This window comes from Haliotis rubra, unplaced genomic scaffold (genome assembly GCF_003918875.1).
Source record: "Haliotis rubra isolate DU_JTF1 unplaced genomic scaffold, ASM391887v1 Scf495, whole genome shotgun sequence".
Lineage (NCBI taxonomy): Eukaryota > Metazoa > Mollusca > Gastropoda > Lepetellida > Haliotidae > Haliotis > Haliotis rubra.
The window spans coordinates 149,239-169,012 of NW_025767185.1; the positions used below are offsets into that span (position 1 = coordinate 149,239).

Consider the following 19,774-nt stretch of genomic DNA (forward strand, 5'->3'; position numbering starts at 1 on the left):
ACATATAACACTGTACAAACTCCTCACGTATATCAATGTACAAACTCCTCACATATAACAATGTACAAACTCCTCACATATAACACTGTACAAACTCCTTACATATAACAATGTACAAACTCCTCACATATAACAATGTACAAACTCCTTACATATAACAATGTACAAACTCCTCACATATAACAATGTACAAACTCCTTACATATAACAATGTACAAACTCATCACATATAACAATGTACAAACGCCTCACATATAACAATGTTCAAATTCCTTACATATAACAATGTACAAACACCCTACATATAACAATGTACAAACTCCTCACATATAACAATCCTCACATATAACAATGTACAAACTCACATATATGCAACTCCTCACATATAACAATGTACAAACTCCTCACATATAACAATGTACAAACTCCTCACATATAACAATGTACAAACTCCTCACATATAACAATGTACAAACACCTCACATATAACAATGTTCAAATTCCTTACATATATCACTGTACAAACTCCCCTACATATAACAATGTACAAACTCCTCACATATAACACTGTACACACTCCTCACATATAACAATGTACAAACTCCTCACATATAACAATGTACAAACTCCTCACATATAACAATGTACAAACTCCTTACATATAGCAATGTACAAACTCCTCACATATAACAATGTACAAACGCCTCACATATAACAATGTACAAACACCTTACATATAACACTGTATAAACTCCTTACATATAACAATGTACAAACTCCTCTCATATAACACTGTACAAACTCCTTACATATAACAATGTACAAACTCCTCACATATAACAATGTACAAACTCCTTACATATATAATACTGTACAAACTCCTCACATATGACAATGTACAAACTCCTCACGTATATCAATGTACAAACTCCTCACATATATAGTACAATGTACAAACTCCTCACATATAACAATGTACAAACTCCTCTCATATATCAATTGACAAACTCCTCACATATAACACTGTACAAACTCCTCACATATAACAATGTACAAACTCCTCACATATAACACTGTACAAACTCCTCACATATAGCAATGTACAAACTCCTCACATATAACACTGTACAAACTCCTCACATATAACAATGTACAAACTCCTCACATATAACAATGTACAAACTCCACATATAACAATGTACAAACTCCTTACATATAGCAAAGTACAAACTCCTCACATATAACAATGTACAAACGCCTCACATATAACAATGTACAAACATAACAATGTACAAACTCCTTACATATAACACTGTATAAACTCCTCACATATAACAATGTACAAACTCCTCACATATAACAATGTACAAACTCACATATAACAGTGTACAAACTCCTTACATATAACAATGTACAAACTCCTCACATATAACAATGTACAAACTCCTCACAATAGAACAATGTACAAACTCTTCGCATATAACAATGTACAAACTCCTCACATATAACACTGTACAAACTCCTCACATATAACATATATAAACTCCTTACACATAAAAACTGTATATAACAATGTAAACTCCTCATATAAACTCCTCACATATAACACTGTACAAACTCCTCACATATAACAATGTACAAACTCCTCACATATAACAATGTACAAACTCCTCACATATAACAATGTACAAACTCCTCACATATAACAATGTACAAACTCTTCACGTATATCAATGTACAAACTCCTCACATATAACACTGTACAAACTCCTCACATATATCAATGTACAAACTCCTCACATATAACAATGTACAAACTCCTCACATATAACACTCTACAAACTCCTTACATATAACAATGTACAAACTCCTCACATATAACACTGTACAAACTCCTCACATATAACAATGTACAAACTCCTTACATATATAACAATGTACCAACTCCTCACATATAACAATGTACAAACTCCTCACGTATATCAATGGACAAACTCCTCACGTATTTCAATGTACAAACTCCTTACATATAACAATGTACAAACTCCTCACATATAACAATGTACAAACTCCTTACATATAGCAATGTACAAACTCCTCACATATAACAATGTACAAACTCCTCACATATAACAATGTTCAAATTCCTTACATATAACAATGTACAAACTCCTTACATATAACAATGTACAAACTCCTCACATATAACAATGTACAAACTCCTCACATATAACAATGTTCAAACTCCTTACATATAGCAATGTACAAACTCCTCACATATAACAATACAAACGCCTGTATAAATTCCTTACGCATAACACTGTACAAACTCCTTGTATATAACAATGTACAAACGCCTCACATATAACAATGTACAAATTCCTTACATATAACACTGTACAAACTCCTTACATATAACACTGTACAAACTCCTCACATATGACAATGTACAAACTCCTCACACGTAACAATGTACAAACTTCTAACATATATTAATGTATAAACACATTTACAAATAACAATGTACCAACTCCTCACATATAACAATGTACCAACTCCTCACACGGAACAATGTACAAACTTCTAACATTTATTAATGTATAAACACATTTACAAATAACAGTGTACCAATTCCTCACATATAACAATGTACAAACTTATCACACGTAACAATGTACAAACTCCTCACATATAACACTGTACAAACTCCACACATATATCATTGAACAAACTCCTTACATATAACAATGTACAAACTCCTCACGTATATCAATTTGCAAACTCCTCCCATATAACAATGTACAATCTCCTCACATATAACAATGTACAAACTCCTCACATATGACAATGTACAAACTCTTCACGTACATCAATGTACAAACTCATCACATATAACACTGTACAAACTCCTCATGTATATCAATGTACAAACTCCTTACATATAACAATGTGCAAACTCCTCACATATAACACTGTACACACTCCTCACATATAACAATGTACAAACTTCTCACATATAACAATGTACAAACTCCTCACATATAACAATGTACAAACTCCTTACATATAGCAATGTACAAACTCCTCACATATAACAATGTACAAACGCCTCACATATAACAATGTTCAAATTCCTTACATATAACAATGTACAAACTCCCTACATATAACAATGTACAAACTCCACACATATAACAATGTACAATCTCCTTACATATAACACTGTACAAACTCCTTACATATAGCAATGCACTAACTCCTCACATATAACAATGTACAAACTCCTCTCATATAACACTGTACAAACTCCTCACATATAGCAATGTCCAAACTCCTCACATATAACAATGTACAAAATCCTCACATATAACAATGTACAAACTCCTTACATATATAATACTGTACAAACTCCTCACATATAACAATGTACACACTCCTCACATATAACAATGTACAAACTCCTCACGTATATCAATGTACAAACTCCTCACATATAACAATGTACAAACTCCTCACATATAACAATGTACAAACTCCTCTCGTATATCAATTGACAAACTCCACACATATAACACTGTACAAACTCCTCACATATAACAATGTACAAACTCCTCACATATAACACTGTACAAACTCCTCACATACAGCAATGTACAAACTCCTCACATATAACAATGTACAAACTCCTCACATATAACAATGTACAAACTCCTCACATATAACAATGTACAAACTCCTCACATATAACAATGTACAAACTCCTTACATATAGCAAAGTACAAACTCTCTCACATATAACAATGTACAAACGCCTCACATATAACAATGTACAAACACCTACATATAACACTGTATAAACTCCTTACATATAACAATGTACAAACTCCTCACATATAACAGTGTACAAACTCCTTACATATAACAATGTACAAACTCCTCACATATAACAATGTACAAACTCCTTACAAAGAACAATGTACAAACTCTTCGCATATAACAATGTACAAACTCCTCACATATAACACTGTACAAACTCTTCACGTATTTCAATGTACAAACTCCTCACATATAACAATGTACCAACTCCTCACATATAACAATGTACAAACTCTTCACGTATATCAATGTACAAACTCCTCACATATAACACTGTACAAACTCCTCACATATATCAATGTACAAACTCCTCACATATAACAATGTACAAACTCCTCACATATAACACTGTACAAACTCCTTACATATAACAATGTACAAACTCCTCTTGAATATCATTATACAAACTCCTTACATATAACAATGTGCAAACTCCTCACATATAACAATGTACCAACTCCTCACATATAACAATGTACAAACTCTTCACGTATATCAGTGTACAAACTCCTCACATATAACACTGTACAAACTCCTCACGTATATCAATGTACAAACTCCTCACATATAACAATGTACAAACTCCTCACATATAACACTGTACAAACTCCTTACATATAACAATGTACAAACTCCTCATGTATATCAATGTACAAACTCCTTACATATAACAATGTGCAAACTCCTCACATATAACAATGTACAAACTCCTTACATATAGCAATGTACAAACTCCTCACATATAACAATGTACAAACGCCTCACATATAACAATGTTCAAATTCCTTACATATAACAATGTACAAACACCCTACATATAACAATGTACAAACTCCTCACATATAACAATGTACAAACTCCTCACATATAACAATGTACAAACTCCTTACATATAGCAATGTACAAACTCCTCACATATAACAATGTACAAACTCCTCACATATAACAATGTACAAACACCTCACATATAACAATGTTCAAATTCCTTACATATATCACTGTACAAACTCCCTACATATAACAATGTACAAACTCCTCACATATAACACTGTACACACTCCTCACATATAACAATGTACAAACTCCTCACATATAACAATGTACAAACTCCTCACATATAACAATGTACAAACTCCTTACAGATAGCAATGTACAAACTCCTCACATATAACAATGTACAAACGCCTCACATATAACAATGTACAAACACCTTACATATAACACTGTATAAACTCCTTACATATAACAATGTACAAACTCCTCTCATATAACACTGTACAAACTCCTTACATATAACAATGTACAAACTCCTCACATATAACAATGTACAAACTCCTTACATATATAATACTGTACAAACTCCTCACATATGACAATGTACAAACTCCTCACGTATATCAATGTACAAACTCCTCACATATAACAATGTACAAACTCCTCACATATAACAATGTACAAACTCCTCTCGTATATCAATTGACAAACTCCTCACATATAACACTGTACAAACTCCTCACATATAACAATGTACAAACTCCTCACATATAACACTGTACAAACTCCTCACATATAGCAATGTACAAACTCCTCACATATAACACTGTACAAACTCCTCACATATAACAATGTACAAACTCCTCACATATAACAATGTACAAACTCCTCACATATAACAATGTACAAACTCCTTACATATAGCAAAGTACAAACTCCTCACATATAACAATGTACAAACGCCTCACATATAACAATGTACAAACACCTTACATATAACACTGTATAAACTCCTTACATATAACAATGTACAAACTCCTCACATATAACAGTGTACAAACTCCTTACATATAACAATGGACAAACTCCTCACATATAACAATGTACAAACTCCTTACAAAGAACAATGTACAAACTCTTCGCATATAACAATGTACAAACTCCTCACATATAACACTGTACAAACTCCTTACATATATAAAACTGTACCAACTCCTCACATATAACAATGTACAAACTCCTCACATATAACACTGTACAAACTCCTCACGTATTTCAATGTACAAACTCCTCACATATAACAATGTACCAACTCCTCACATATAACAATGTACAAACTCTTCACGTATATCAATGTACAAACTCCTCACATATAACACTGTACAAACTCCTCACATATATCAATGTACAAACTCCTCACATATAACAATGTACAAACTCCTCACATATAACACTCTACAAACTCCTTACATATAACAATGTACAAACTCCTTACATATAACAATGTGCAAACTCCTCACATATAACAATGTACCAACTCCTCACATATAACAATGTACAAACTCTTCACGTATATCAATGTACAAACTCCTCACATATAACACTGTACAAACTCCTCACATATATCAATGTACAAACTCCTCACATATAACACTGTACAAACTCCTCACGTATTTCAAAGTACAAACTCCTCACATATAACAATGTACCAACTCCTCACATATAACAACGTACAAACTCTTCACGTATATCAATGTACAAACTCCTTTCATATAACAATGTACAAACTCCTCACGTATGTCAATGTTCAAACTCCTCACGTATATCAATGTCCAAACTCCTCATGTATATCAATGTACAAACTCCTCACGTATAACAATGTACAAACTCCTCACGTTTACCAATGTACAAACTCCTCACGTATATCAATGTACAAACTCCTCACGTATACCAATGTACAAACTCCTCACGTATATTAATGTACAAACTCCTCACGTATAACAATGTACAAACTCCTCACGTATATCAATGTACAAACTCCTCACATATACCAATGTACAAATTCCTTACTTAAAAGGAGGAACATTTTTTTATGGGTCGCCAGCAATGGCAAGTGATGGCATTTAAAGAAATGCTCATATATAGCAATGTACACACTCCTCACAGATAACAATGAACAAATCACTCAAATACGATAATGTCCTCAAAGACATTCTCGTGTGTATGCTTACCTACATATATCAACGGTGTACATTGTGTTCTAGTCTGTCATACAGACCCTGATACAAACATATCCAAGAAAGATTATGTGACAAGTCTAGATTTCCATAGTTTCAGGAAATGAAAATGAAGAAAAAGCCTCTGGGCTCTTTTTCATTATTTTGTTTTATTATGAACTGGGTTTTTTTCTGTAAGATATGAGACATGTTCATTTCAGAGACTGCTTCCTTAAGTGGCATTTAGAAGCTGGTATGATGAAGAGGAACTAGTTGTTAGTCTAATTGTGTTCATGTAGATATATTACAGAGCCTACGCATGCATACGCATGTATTATACATTGTGTTCGTGAGGTAAGCTCGTACGCATACACGTTTAAATCACAATTTATGAATGCCCATCTTTACCACTGCGAACGCTTACACATGTAATACAATATAGTTTGGTTGTATGAACAAAGGGCGAAGAGGAGGTTTTGATCTCCCAACTCGCGAATGTTCCCTGTTTCATCAATGACATCGAAGAACGAGTTACCTCCCATGGTATTTCTCGGCTCACTCTTGGTCGTCAGGTTTACCCTGATATTACTGCCACAAAATTCAATACATAAAGTGACAGGTGCTCGTTTACTTATCAAGGAGATCTGGCCTATGACAGATGTTATCAGGGCCTCTGATTGTTGGGTGAAAGTATATCACTGCATGTTGATGCATCTGTTCGGATCTAGCCCAGAGATCACGATTTCATTTCATTACGTACATTGACATACGTTCTAAATTTCAGACATCGACGATGAACTCAATCAGTGAGGTCCTCGTTATCAGAAGGTTAAACGTTTGAAATTAACACAAAAAGTGTAATCTGTATCAGGCATGATCAACTTAGCAAGTAGATTATCCTCATGATTCGTGCTGTTTAATTTGGGCATGGTGCAGGGGTTCGGGACTGTCATCCAATATATGTGCCAAGTGTAGTATGCACATGTGGGATTTGAGATTTGGACAAAAGGATCTGTACTTCCAGAGCGCCCGATTGTGTGCTGGATGTGCACCGTGTAGGACGTCATATGTTGTGTTGGGTGTACATAGTAGACGTCATATGTTGTGCTGTGTCTACACAATCCGACGTCATATGTTGTGCTGGGTCTACACAGTGAGACGTCATATGCTATGCTGGGTCTACACAATCCGACGTCATATGTTGTGCTGGGTCTACACAGTGAGACGTCATATGATGTGAGGGGTCTACACAGTGGGACGTCATATGTTGTGGTGGGTGTACATAGTGGGACGTCATAGGTTATGCTGGGTGTACACAGTGAGACGTCATATGTTGTGCTAGTTCTGCACAGCGGGACATCATATGATGTGGTGGATGTACACAGTGAGACGTCATATGTTGTGGTGGGTGTGCACAGTGAGAAGTCATATGCTGTGAGGGGTCTACACAGTGAGACGTCATATGTTGTGCTGGGTGTAAGTAGTGGGACGTTGGGACGTTATAGGTTATGCTGGGTGTACACAGTGAGACGACATATGTTGTGGTGGGTGTACACAGTGAAACGTCATATGTTGTGGTGGATGTACATAGTAGACGTCATATGTTGTGCTGGATATACACTGCGAGACGTTATATGTTTTGCTGTGTCTACACAGTGGGACGTCATATGTTTTGCTGGATATACACAGTGGGACGTCATGTGTTGTGGTGGGTTTACACAGAAGGACGTCATATGTGGTGCTGGATCTACACAGTGGGACGTCATATGTTGTGCTGGGTCTACACAGTGGGACGTCACATGTTGTGGTGGGTGTACATAGTGGGACGTCATATGTTATGGTGGGTCTACAAAGTGAAACGTCATATGTTGTGGTGGGTGTACATAGTAGACGTCATATGTTGTGCTGGGTGTACACAGTGGGACGTCATATGTTATGGTTGGTCTACAAAGTGTAACGTCATATGTTGTGGTGGGTGTACATAGTAGACGTCATATGTTGTGCTGGGTGTACACAGTGGGACGTCATATGTTGTGGTGGGTGTACATAGTAGACGTCATATGTTGTGCTGGATATACACTGCGAGACGTTATATGTTTTGCTGTGTCTACACAGTGGGACGTCATATGTTTTGCTGGATATACACAGTGGGACGTCATGTGTTGGGCTAGGTCTACACAGTAGGACGTCATATGTAGTGCTGGATATACACAGTGGGACGTCATATGTTGTGCTGGGTCTACACAGTGGGACGTCACATGTTGTGGTGGGTGTACATAGTGGGACGTCATATGTTATGGTGGGTCTACAAAGTGAGGCGTCATATGTTGTGCTGGGTGTACACAGTGGGACGTCATATGTTGTGGTGGGTGTACATAGTAGACGTGATATGTTGTGCTGGATATACACTGTGGGACGTCATATGTTTTGGTGTGTCTACACAGTGGGGCGTCATATGTTGTGCTGGATATACACAGTGGGGCGTCATATGTTGTGCTGGGTATACACAGTGGGGCGTCATATGTTGTGATGGGTCTACACAGTGGGACGTCATATGTTGTGGTGGGTGTACATAGTGGGCCGTCATATGTTGTGGGTGTACACAGTGAGACTCATATGTTGTGGTGGGTGTGAATAGTAGACGTGATATGTTGTGCTGGATATACACTGTGGGACGTCATATGTTTTGGTGTGTCTACACAGTGGGGCGTCATATGTTGTGCTGGATATACACAGTGGGGCGTCATATGTTGTGCTGGATATACACAGTGGGGCGTCATATGTTGTGCTGGGTATACACAGTGGGGCGTCATATGTTGTGGTGGATATACACTGTGAGACGTCATATGTTGTGCTGGATATACACAGTGAGACGTCATATGTTTTGCTGTGTCTACACAGTAAGGCGTCATATGTTGTGCTGGATATACACAGTGGGGCGTCATATGTTTTGCCGGGTCTACACAGTGGGACGTCATATGTTGTGCTGGTTGTGCATATTAGGACGTCATAACTCGTGCTGGGTCTACACAGTGGGACGTCATATGCTGTGCTTGGTCTACACAGTGGGACGTCATATGTTGTGGTGGGTGTACATAGTGGGACGTCATATGTTGTGCTAGGTCTACACAGCGGGACATCATATGATGTGGTGGATGTACACAGTGAGACGTCATATGCTGTGAGGGGTCTACACAGTGAGACGTCATATGATGTGCTGGGTCTACACAGTGGGACGTCATATGTTGTGGTGGGTGTACATAGTGGGACGTCATATGTTGTGGTGGGTCTACACAATAGGCCGTCATATGTTGTGTTGGTTGTGCATATTAAGACGTCATAGGTCGTGCTGGGTCTACACAGATGGGACGTCATATTCTGTGCTGGGTTTACACAGTGGGACGTCATATGTTATGGTGGGTGTACATAGTGGGACCTCATATGTTGTGCTGGGTCTACACAGTGAGACGTCGGACGTCATATGGTGTGCTGGGTGTACATAGTGGGACGTGATATGTTGTGGTGGGTGTACATAGTAGACGTAATATGTTGTGCTGGGTCTACACAGTGGGACGTCATATGTTGTGCTGGTTGTGCATATTAGGACGTCATAAGTCGTGCTGGGTTTATACAGTGGGACGTCATATGCTGGGCTGGTTCTACACAGTGGGACGTCATATGTTGTGGTGGGTGTACATAGTGGGACCTCATATGTTGTGGTGGGTCTACACAGTGAGACGTCATATGTTGTGCTAAGTCTACACAGCGGGACATCATATGATGTGGTGGATGTACACAGAGAGACGTCATATGCTGTAAGGGGTCTACACAGTGGGACGGCATATGTTGTGGTGGGTGTACATAGTAGACGTCATATGTTGTGCTGGGACTACACAGTGGGACGTCATATGTTGTACTGGGTGTACATAGTGCAACGTCATATTTTGTGCTGGGTGTACATAGTAGACGTCATACTGGATATACACAGTGGGACGTCATATGTTGTGCTGGGTCTACACAGTGGGGCGTGATATGTTGTGCTGGATATACACAGTGGGACGTCATATGTTTTACTGGATATACACAGTGGGACGTGATATGTTGTGCTGGGTCTACACAGTGGGACGTCATATGTTGTGCTGGACATACACAGTGGGACGTCATATGTTTTGCTGGGTCTACACAGTGGGACGTCATATGTTGTGCTGGATATACACTGTGGGACGTCATATGTTGTGTTGGGTCTACACAGTGAGCGTGATATGTTATGCTGGGTCTACGCAGTGGTACTGGTTGTGCATATTAGGACGTCATATGTTGTAGTGGATATACACCGTGGGACGTGATATGTTGTGCTGGGTGTACATAGTGGGACGTGATATGTTGTGGTGGGTGTACACAGTGTGACGTGATATGTTATCCTGGGTTTACACAGTGGGACGTCATATGTTGTGGTGGGTGTACATAGTAGTCGTCATATGTTGTGCTGGATATACACAGTGGGACGTCATATGTTGTGCTGGGTCTACACAGTGGGGCGTCATATGTTGTGCTGGGTCTACACAGTGGGGCGTCATATGTTGTGCTGGATATACACTGTCGGACGTCATATGTTGTGCTGGATATACACTGTCGGACGTCATATGTTGTGCTGGATATACACAGTGGGACGTCATATTTTGTGCTGGGTCTACACAGTTGGGCGTCATATGTTGTGCTGGGTCTACACAGTGGGGCGTCATATGTTGTGCTGGATATACACTGTCGGACGTCATATGTTGTGCTGGATATACACTGTCGGACGTCATATGTTGTGCTGGGGGTACATAGTGGGACGTCATAGGTTATGCTGGGTGTACACAGTGCGACGTCATATTTTGTGCTGGGTGTACATAGTGCGACGTCATATTTTGTGCTGGGTGTACATAGTTGACGTCATATGTTGTGCTGGGTCTACAAAGTGGGACGTGATATGTTGTGGTGGGTGCACATAGTAGTCTTCATATGTTGTGTTGGGTGTACACAGTGGGACGTCAAATGTTGTGCTGGATCTACACAGTGGGACGTCATATGTTTTGAATGATATGCAGCGTTGGGTGGGAGGGGTCACTATTTTCATCACGATCCCTAGTAAGATGGCCTAACTTTGGTTGCAAACGATCTCTTGACTTATGTTATGGCGTTGTTGGTTGTGTCTATGTAATTTTAAATGGTCTTGAACTAAGTTTAAAACATATGATAATATATTAATTACACTGTCTTTCAGCGACAGACGTTTATACAATTTATATATATTTGTGATTTATCTTTAAATTTGTCTTGTCACGAAATGGCCGAAATATTTCCGATGTAACATTAATTTTTAACATACGTTTGACTGCATTTGGCAGAAAATATATGTATAAATGAAAATAATACGGTGTGAAGCGTGAGGTTGGACTCATTTAGGAAGTATGTATGCATGTTCGAGAGAACTAGGCGAGGGGAAGCATACCATCTGAGGGGATGGCGTAAGTTATATAGTTGATGCAAAGGCAGGGTGCGGGGAACACCTAGATGCTGCCGAGTAATTACAGAGTCGCTGATATATAGCAGGCGACAGTGCTGAATGCAGCTGCTCCTTATCATGGCAGCACCACGTTTAACACTATCAATGTCACACAGATTAAACACGGATAGCGGGTCAATGAGACTCACGAAAAGATCCAAGCGAGGTGACCCAAGCCTTTAATAACGTTAGGAATGGATTTTAAATACATGTATGGCCCATGCCCGTGTCGTACGATGCAAAGCTCGCCTGCTGAAACAGAGAAACGGACGTAGTTAAATCGAAGGTGACTGGCGAACTACACGCTGGGTGGAGGCCGAGCGATGGGGCGAAGCGAATTGAAATAGATCGAGTACTTTTACAGCCACAGTTTGCACGGCAGTTTACGGCTTTTTTTGCGTGTCATTAAATATTCATTTAGAGGTGGAAATATTCATGGCGTTTAAGATCGAGGTGTTGGCAGTAATAAAATGTTGTGAGTACATTTCGCTTCACTTCAACAGGATCAGACAGTTGAACTATGTCGGCATGTGTCATTTGTCAAACACCCAAGGGAAATTGTGGTTTAGAATGAGGAAAACGAACTACAAGGTGACAAGCGCATATTTAGATCCACAGATAATATCGCATTTTGAGAGCAGTGTGCACTAATGGCTTTATGAGTGTCATTAATATGTTATTCTCATGCGCGGTTAGGAACGGGTTAATTGCTTAACGAGCAGAGAGGCTTGCTAATTTGCTCTTTATCATGTAGTACACATATCGGTGTACGCGGAAATGTCAGCTGTTAAATTGTATCAACATATTGGAATATGCTACGCTCACAAATTAAAAAAATCTCAAATGAAGTAGTATTATGAATGTTTCTTGAAACTCAACACGCGTACATGTTTATGTATAGACCGCCTGCTTGATTTACTGTATGTCATAGTCCGAAGCATAGCAAAGACGCTTGTCCTACCTTCCTTTCAATGTAAGTGCCTTCGTGTTATTGGATGTGTTTTGTTTTTGTTTCATCTTAAACAAAAATTCAATAATTTTTTTGTTTGATATTAAAGGTCATAATAGTACCATTTTTGAATATTTTGAATTCTGCTTCTTTATGCAAACAAACAACATCTAAATGTGCAAAAAGTAGTATACATTTGTATATACAGATAGACATATAATGGTTAACCATTTGTTCCATGTGTACATACACAATATTTTATGTAAATATAGTGTGTGTCAATAATTTACATAGTTGCATTAGTATCATTAATATCTCTATACCAGCATTATTAGAACACTGTATATTTGCATATATCTTACACTTTTAAGTAGCTGATTAACACGTCATTAGAGAAATATGGTATTTTACAGCTAAGTACAGCTAGTAAAAACTCATCAACAGCCAGGACCCAAACACTTGCGATAACATGCGTACATCACCAGTTAGAAACAATAAATGAATTGCAGGTACTCCCGCGGCACTTCCGCGCCTTCAACGAGGTCACGCTACCCTCTTCCAGGTCATGTCGACCTACCGCGATCCACAACATACCACGTTCCCCTGGATATGATAGAGAAGTGATAAAGTGTCCTACATTTCCTGATCGCTGGGTCTCGCTACCGACGCTGATAGACTGTTGTCTGTACCCAAGTAGGTGGCACACATACATGCTGGTACACACGCCAGTAAACATAAGTAGATAATTGCATGTAGGTATTAATCGCCGATAGTAAACACACCAGGAAGTGCGCTATTCATTTCAAAAGCACCTTATGTCTAACCGGGGAATTCCCCCTTCTAATATAGTGCAGCATTTATCAATATATCATTACCATGTTCACATATATAGCACCGCGTATTTACTTGCATGAGGCATAAAACAGCTGGAGGTTATTTACTTTGCGGGAGAAGGTATAGCTTACCTCATAGCTATGTGATTACTAACTTCAGCGTGGAATGCCAAAGGTTTCGTCACCGTGCTCTGAAAAGGTTTATGCATGCATATGCTCTGCGATTTGATTGTAAGATTACACGAATGTTTCATTGAATCGTATGCTTGTCTGCGTCTGGACTGAGTCAGATGTCCGACTTCCTGTCTGAAGTAAACCCTGCTGTGTCCTGTGAGCGGAACCTCCAGCAGGAAGAGGCATTGAAGGTTACCTGGCACCCAGTCGTGCCACGCTGAAGTTTTTAAAGAATATTTCTGCTATTTATATTATAGGTTGACGTATATTTTGTCCATGGCGGTCAATGCAGAACGATAGAATTCACTGAGCAAAATATGTTGTTATGATTTATCATTAACACAACGTGTATGAGGAAGGACGGGTTCTACTGGCTACGTGTAAACAACTTGCTATAATACACATTTCATAGTAAGTGCGGCAGGTCACCAATGTATAAACTAGTCTGTGTGTTCATGCCTGTGATGGGTTGCTATTATCCTTTAAAGTGTAGACATTAATCTGCTATCTGGATGTCTTACAGGTGCACAGGATAATCTATCTATTCTGTGTGTATAAACGTATTGTTAGTCACGGATAACGCGAGGCAATGGGATTTTAGATATGGCTTATTAACATGACATATGCTATTACCAAACCCGTACAGAGAAATCTGCAATTAATTTGTAAAGGTATGAATTTTACTTAACAATACTTAGCATGCCATATATAGGAAATATATAAATAAATAGTAATACTGCATTAAAATTGCCTCACAATGTTAGCAAATCAGTGTTTTACTGGAATCAGATGTGGAGCTCCAACACCAGAGACAAATAAGTCTTCCTTTGTCTGCCGAAACAGATTCCATTGAGCGTAAAAGGTAAAATAGTGATGAAGTTATATGAAGAGATCACTGGAAAAAACCTGATGCCAGGTGTACATAATGTAATGTGTTCGACGTCATTTGTTGTAGAGGGACGTTGCCAAATTGTCTTTGTGTCCATCCCCATTGTATTTTCTGTCCCGAAATGTCACTATGTAAAATAATGTTACATTCAGATTCGGGAAATATGATTTAATCCCATTTTAAACCTCAGTTTCAAAAGTTACAAAATGTTAAATCCACGTAAATCATTTCTAGTGAGACAGGCACCTATTCCCTTCATGATGGTTGATGTGGAGCTGCCTTGTAGTGCATATAACCCACTGTACAGCCACTGCTCGGACATGCTCAGTACATACAACAGCTGTAGGTAACGTAATAATGTTTCAGCCAATCCTACTCGTGCACTGCTATTGACATTTTGTCATTTCTAGATGCATATATAGAATTGCTTAGCACCCTTTTTGTAGCTGATTATTGAAAAAGTATCACTGAGTAATAGGTTAGATAAAGTAAATATTCGCCGTGTTGGTTTGTGTTCAACTGTGCTTTGAATTTTGGGTTTACTTGGTATTTTTATTTCAAAGAAATCTGGATCGGAAGAAAAACAACAACTTTTAGTACACATAGAAAGTGCGAAACATAATGTAAAATTGCACAAATGAAATACATAAAATCAGTATTTTGAAGTCAGTGGATTCTGTGGAAAATTATAATTATGCAGCTATCCTTTCTAAAATTGTTCAAATCTTTTGTTTTTGTCGATAAAATCGTTAACTGATTGAATGATGTCCATGTTTGTGGAACTGAACTGAGTATTGATGTCAGATCTTACCCATGTATGTAAAAGTACATAGTCTTTCTGTTATTATCGTATTTGTGGCAGGTAAAGAAAAAATAAGTTGTATCCTCAAATTGATAGTCACATGTGCAGTCTGGGGTTTCTGATAAATGGCGTCTAAACTTATCAGCATTTTAGTCGCTGCAGCCGAGGCGACAGTGGACAATTTGGCAGAATCTAGAACCATAATTAAAGTCAAGGTTATTCGTAATTCTATCAGAAGGACTGATCAGTGATTTAAATTCTGGTAATGAGCGTGCATTAATTACTTCATACAGGTAGATTATTCCACAAATCGATCGTGTCCGGAAGAAATGATCTGGCATAAGACTGGGTTCTACATTTGACTGTCTGTAGGTTGGATCTATTTCTGAGATTATATTTCTTACTTTCAGAGACTTGGGGTGGTAGAAGTTTGCTGAGATATTCAGGTGAAATACCAATTCTACTTTTGTAAAATGTAATCAATCTGAAGCGATGTCTTCGTTCTTTTAAAGGTTGAAAATATGTTTTGTTATATATTTTGGTATGGCTAGTACCACGATCTGCCCCACAATTAGTTCGCAGGGCATCCAAATGCACATTCTCGAGAAGTAATGATTGTTCGTTGGTACAGTGTGTGCCAGGTATAACAACAGTAGTCGAAATTAGGTAGGATAAAAGACACATACATAGCATCAAGCGTTTTTCTGGTCAGTCTGTACTTGAAGCTCCTATAGCAGTTGTTTATTGGACTTACTTTCCTAATAACTTCGTTGATTTGTATTTTCCATGAGCAATCACTTTGAAGTGTAATTCCTAAATGTTTATGACTTTGTACTTTTATAAGAGTACCCTCCATGTATAAGTTTGGTCTAACACTAGATCCGACATGACGGCTTAATGTTAAACATTTGGTCGTATTGGGGTTGAATCCAACTTGCCATTTGTAGGCCCAGTTTGATTGTTTTGATAAATCGTTATTGATACAATTTGCTGCAGAGATGTGATCGCAAACTTTGATATACATGTAACCATTAATAACTACCTTTTGAACTCTTTTTTCTATTTCTAAAAAACTTTTGAACCATTTCAGAAGACCACCTTGGGTTCCATAAGCGTTACCTTTATGAATGATACCTTCATGCCATACCCTATCAAAGGCTTTGCTTATATCGCAAAAAAACCCAGCTTAATTTCTTTACCTTCGTCTAATGCACTAACAATAAAATTATGTAGTTATGTGAGTCGATATGATGTTGAGTCACCTAGCATAAATCCCGATTGTAGATTAGTAAGAAGATCATTTTCCCTGAAAAGGAAACAACCTAAACACACGTTTGTAAATACACTTTAAAAACATTCTGGCTACGCAAATCGTAAATACTGAAAGGTCTAAAGTTGGAGCATTCATGTGCATCACTTTTGTATGAATTGGCGTTATTGATGCTTGTTTCCAGACTGTCGGAAAACATTTCATTTGGAGAGATAAGTTAAATAACTTGGTAAGAATAGGAGCTAGGGTAGGCGCTGTTAATTTAAGTAGTTTGTTTGCCATACCATCTGACCCTGTTGCTTTAGTTGTATCCACAGAAAGAAAAATATCACAAACTTCATCTAAATTCAAATTCACAGACTGAAATCATCAATGACTTTACACGGTCCAATAATTAGAAGTTGAGAATCGGGGTTTCTTACTTTTGATTAATCAACAAAAAATCAATTCAGGGCATTGGTAATATCTTCAATGTCATCATACAAAATGTTATTTGATACATTTGGCGGAAACAACGAATTTTCGGTATACTTTTTAATATAGTTGTAAACCAGTCGCCACCAAATCTTAGTACCATTCGGTATACTGATTATTTTATCTATTTTTAATTCATAAGCCGCTTTAGCTTTTCGGACTGGTGATGTTATATTGTTCCAGCATTGTCTAAATTTGTCCCAGTCTGCGAGTCTATTTCGACTTTTAGCAAATTCATTAATACGATTTCGTTTTCTTATAAGAGAACGAATCTCATTATTTAGCCACAGGGGATCTTTTTTCCTGACTGTGACAATTCTATTCGGTATATTTTTATCGAGAATATTTTAAATTTTACAAGTAAAATCTTCAGTAACTGTATTAATATCGTCTGAAGAAAATAGACTATCATTATTTTTTTTTATTTATTATTATATGATATTTATATAGCGCACATATCTAGGCAACTAGTGCATGCTCAAGGCGCTGGTATTTGTTGCCTCGATCATTGGATGTCGATCTCAACGGCACATCGTATTTTCAATCTCAACTCCCTGGGGAGTTAATGCGGTTTCTCAACCTAACGAGGTACCCATTCACAGCTTGGTGGACTGGGACACAGAGTGACTGTACTTTGTCCAAGTTTTACTGCACGTTGCTGTACCCGCAGCTAGGTGTTGCACGTAATCCTGTGGCCACCATCTGGTGATATACCAACGGATTCGTGGGTTCTTTTAAGTGCACAGGGTTGTTTACTGTACACTAGGGGTTGTGACAACACTGAAAGAGTCTGCACACAAAGTTGACTCCAAGGTTTTTACACCCGGTCACAGGTGGACTCGATCCCGACAAACTCGCTGCATCACTAGCCTGGCGCCTTAGCCAGCTCGCCCACCGCGCCCCCTCAGTGTCTATGCTATTTATATCGTGATTTATACCATCCACATCTTCCAAAGAGTAGTTATACATTTTTCTCTTAAAGGTGTGATTTTGGGGTATGATTTCTTTTCTAGTAACTAAGATTGGGTAATGATGATAGCTGCAGATTGGTTCTAGTACGCCTGACATTGTCTACTCTGGATACGGACGTAAGATCGATCAGAGTTTTAGAATATGGGGTAATTCTTGTAGGCTCTGTAATAATTAGCTTCATAGTTTGTAAATGTTCGATCTTTTGACAGGTTTCACATGGAAAGTCTAGATTGAAATCGCCAGCCACAACTGTAAACATATCAGCTTTATTTGTTTACTTGTGTCTGATAGGACGATCACTGACAAGATATATGTTGTAAACAAATGTTAGTGATTTGATTCATGGACTCAAATGATGCATCCTTGGCAAATCCGTATATGCAAAAAAGTCTAACCTCTTCTCAAAGCTAAGTGTGTTCAAACAATGTGGCATCATTTAAATGATCAAATATTTTAGTTTTGTTTTCAAAAATCATTTTGTAATGAAGTATACCATAACTTTTTAATGACTATTACAATGTTTATTATGATGGAATACACTGTCTCTCCAACTGCTAAATATTATACTCGATACGATGATAGAAACTGTTTCTCCAACTGCTAAATATTATACTTGACACGATGGTAGAAACTGTCTCTCCAACTGCTAAATATTATACTCGATATGATGATAGAAACTGTCTCTCCAACTGCTAAATATTATACTCGATATGATGATAGAAACTGTCTCTCCAACTGCTAAATATTATACTCGATATGATGGTAGAAACTGTCTCTCCAACTGCTAAATATTATACTCGATATGATGATAGAAACTGCCTCTCCAACTGCTAAATATTATACTCGATATGATGGTAGAAACTGCCTCTCCAACTGCTAAATATTATACTCGATATGATGGTAGAAACTGCCTCTCCAACTGCTAAATATTATACTCGATGTGATGGTAGAAACTGTTTCTCAAACTGCTTAATATTATACGTGATATGATGGTAGA

General features: G+C 37.8%; 1 protein-coding gene across 1 annotated transcript in view; it reads left to right on the forward strand.

The window, feature by feature from the left end:
* The first annotated feature begins 13,960 nt into the window (after positions 1 to 13,960).
* Positions 13,961 to 19,774, forward strand: part of LOC124291538 (muscleblind-like protein 2a) — a 238,834-nt gene continuing 233,020 nt past the window's right edge. Inside the window, exon 1 of the mRNA XM_046728544.1 lies at positions 13,961 to 14,056. The gene's annotated coding sequence lies outside the window, so the exon portion shown is untranslated. The remainder of the gene's footprint in view (positions 14,057 to 19,774) is intronic.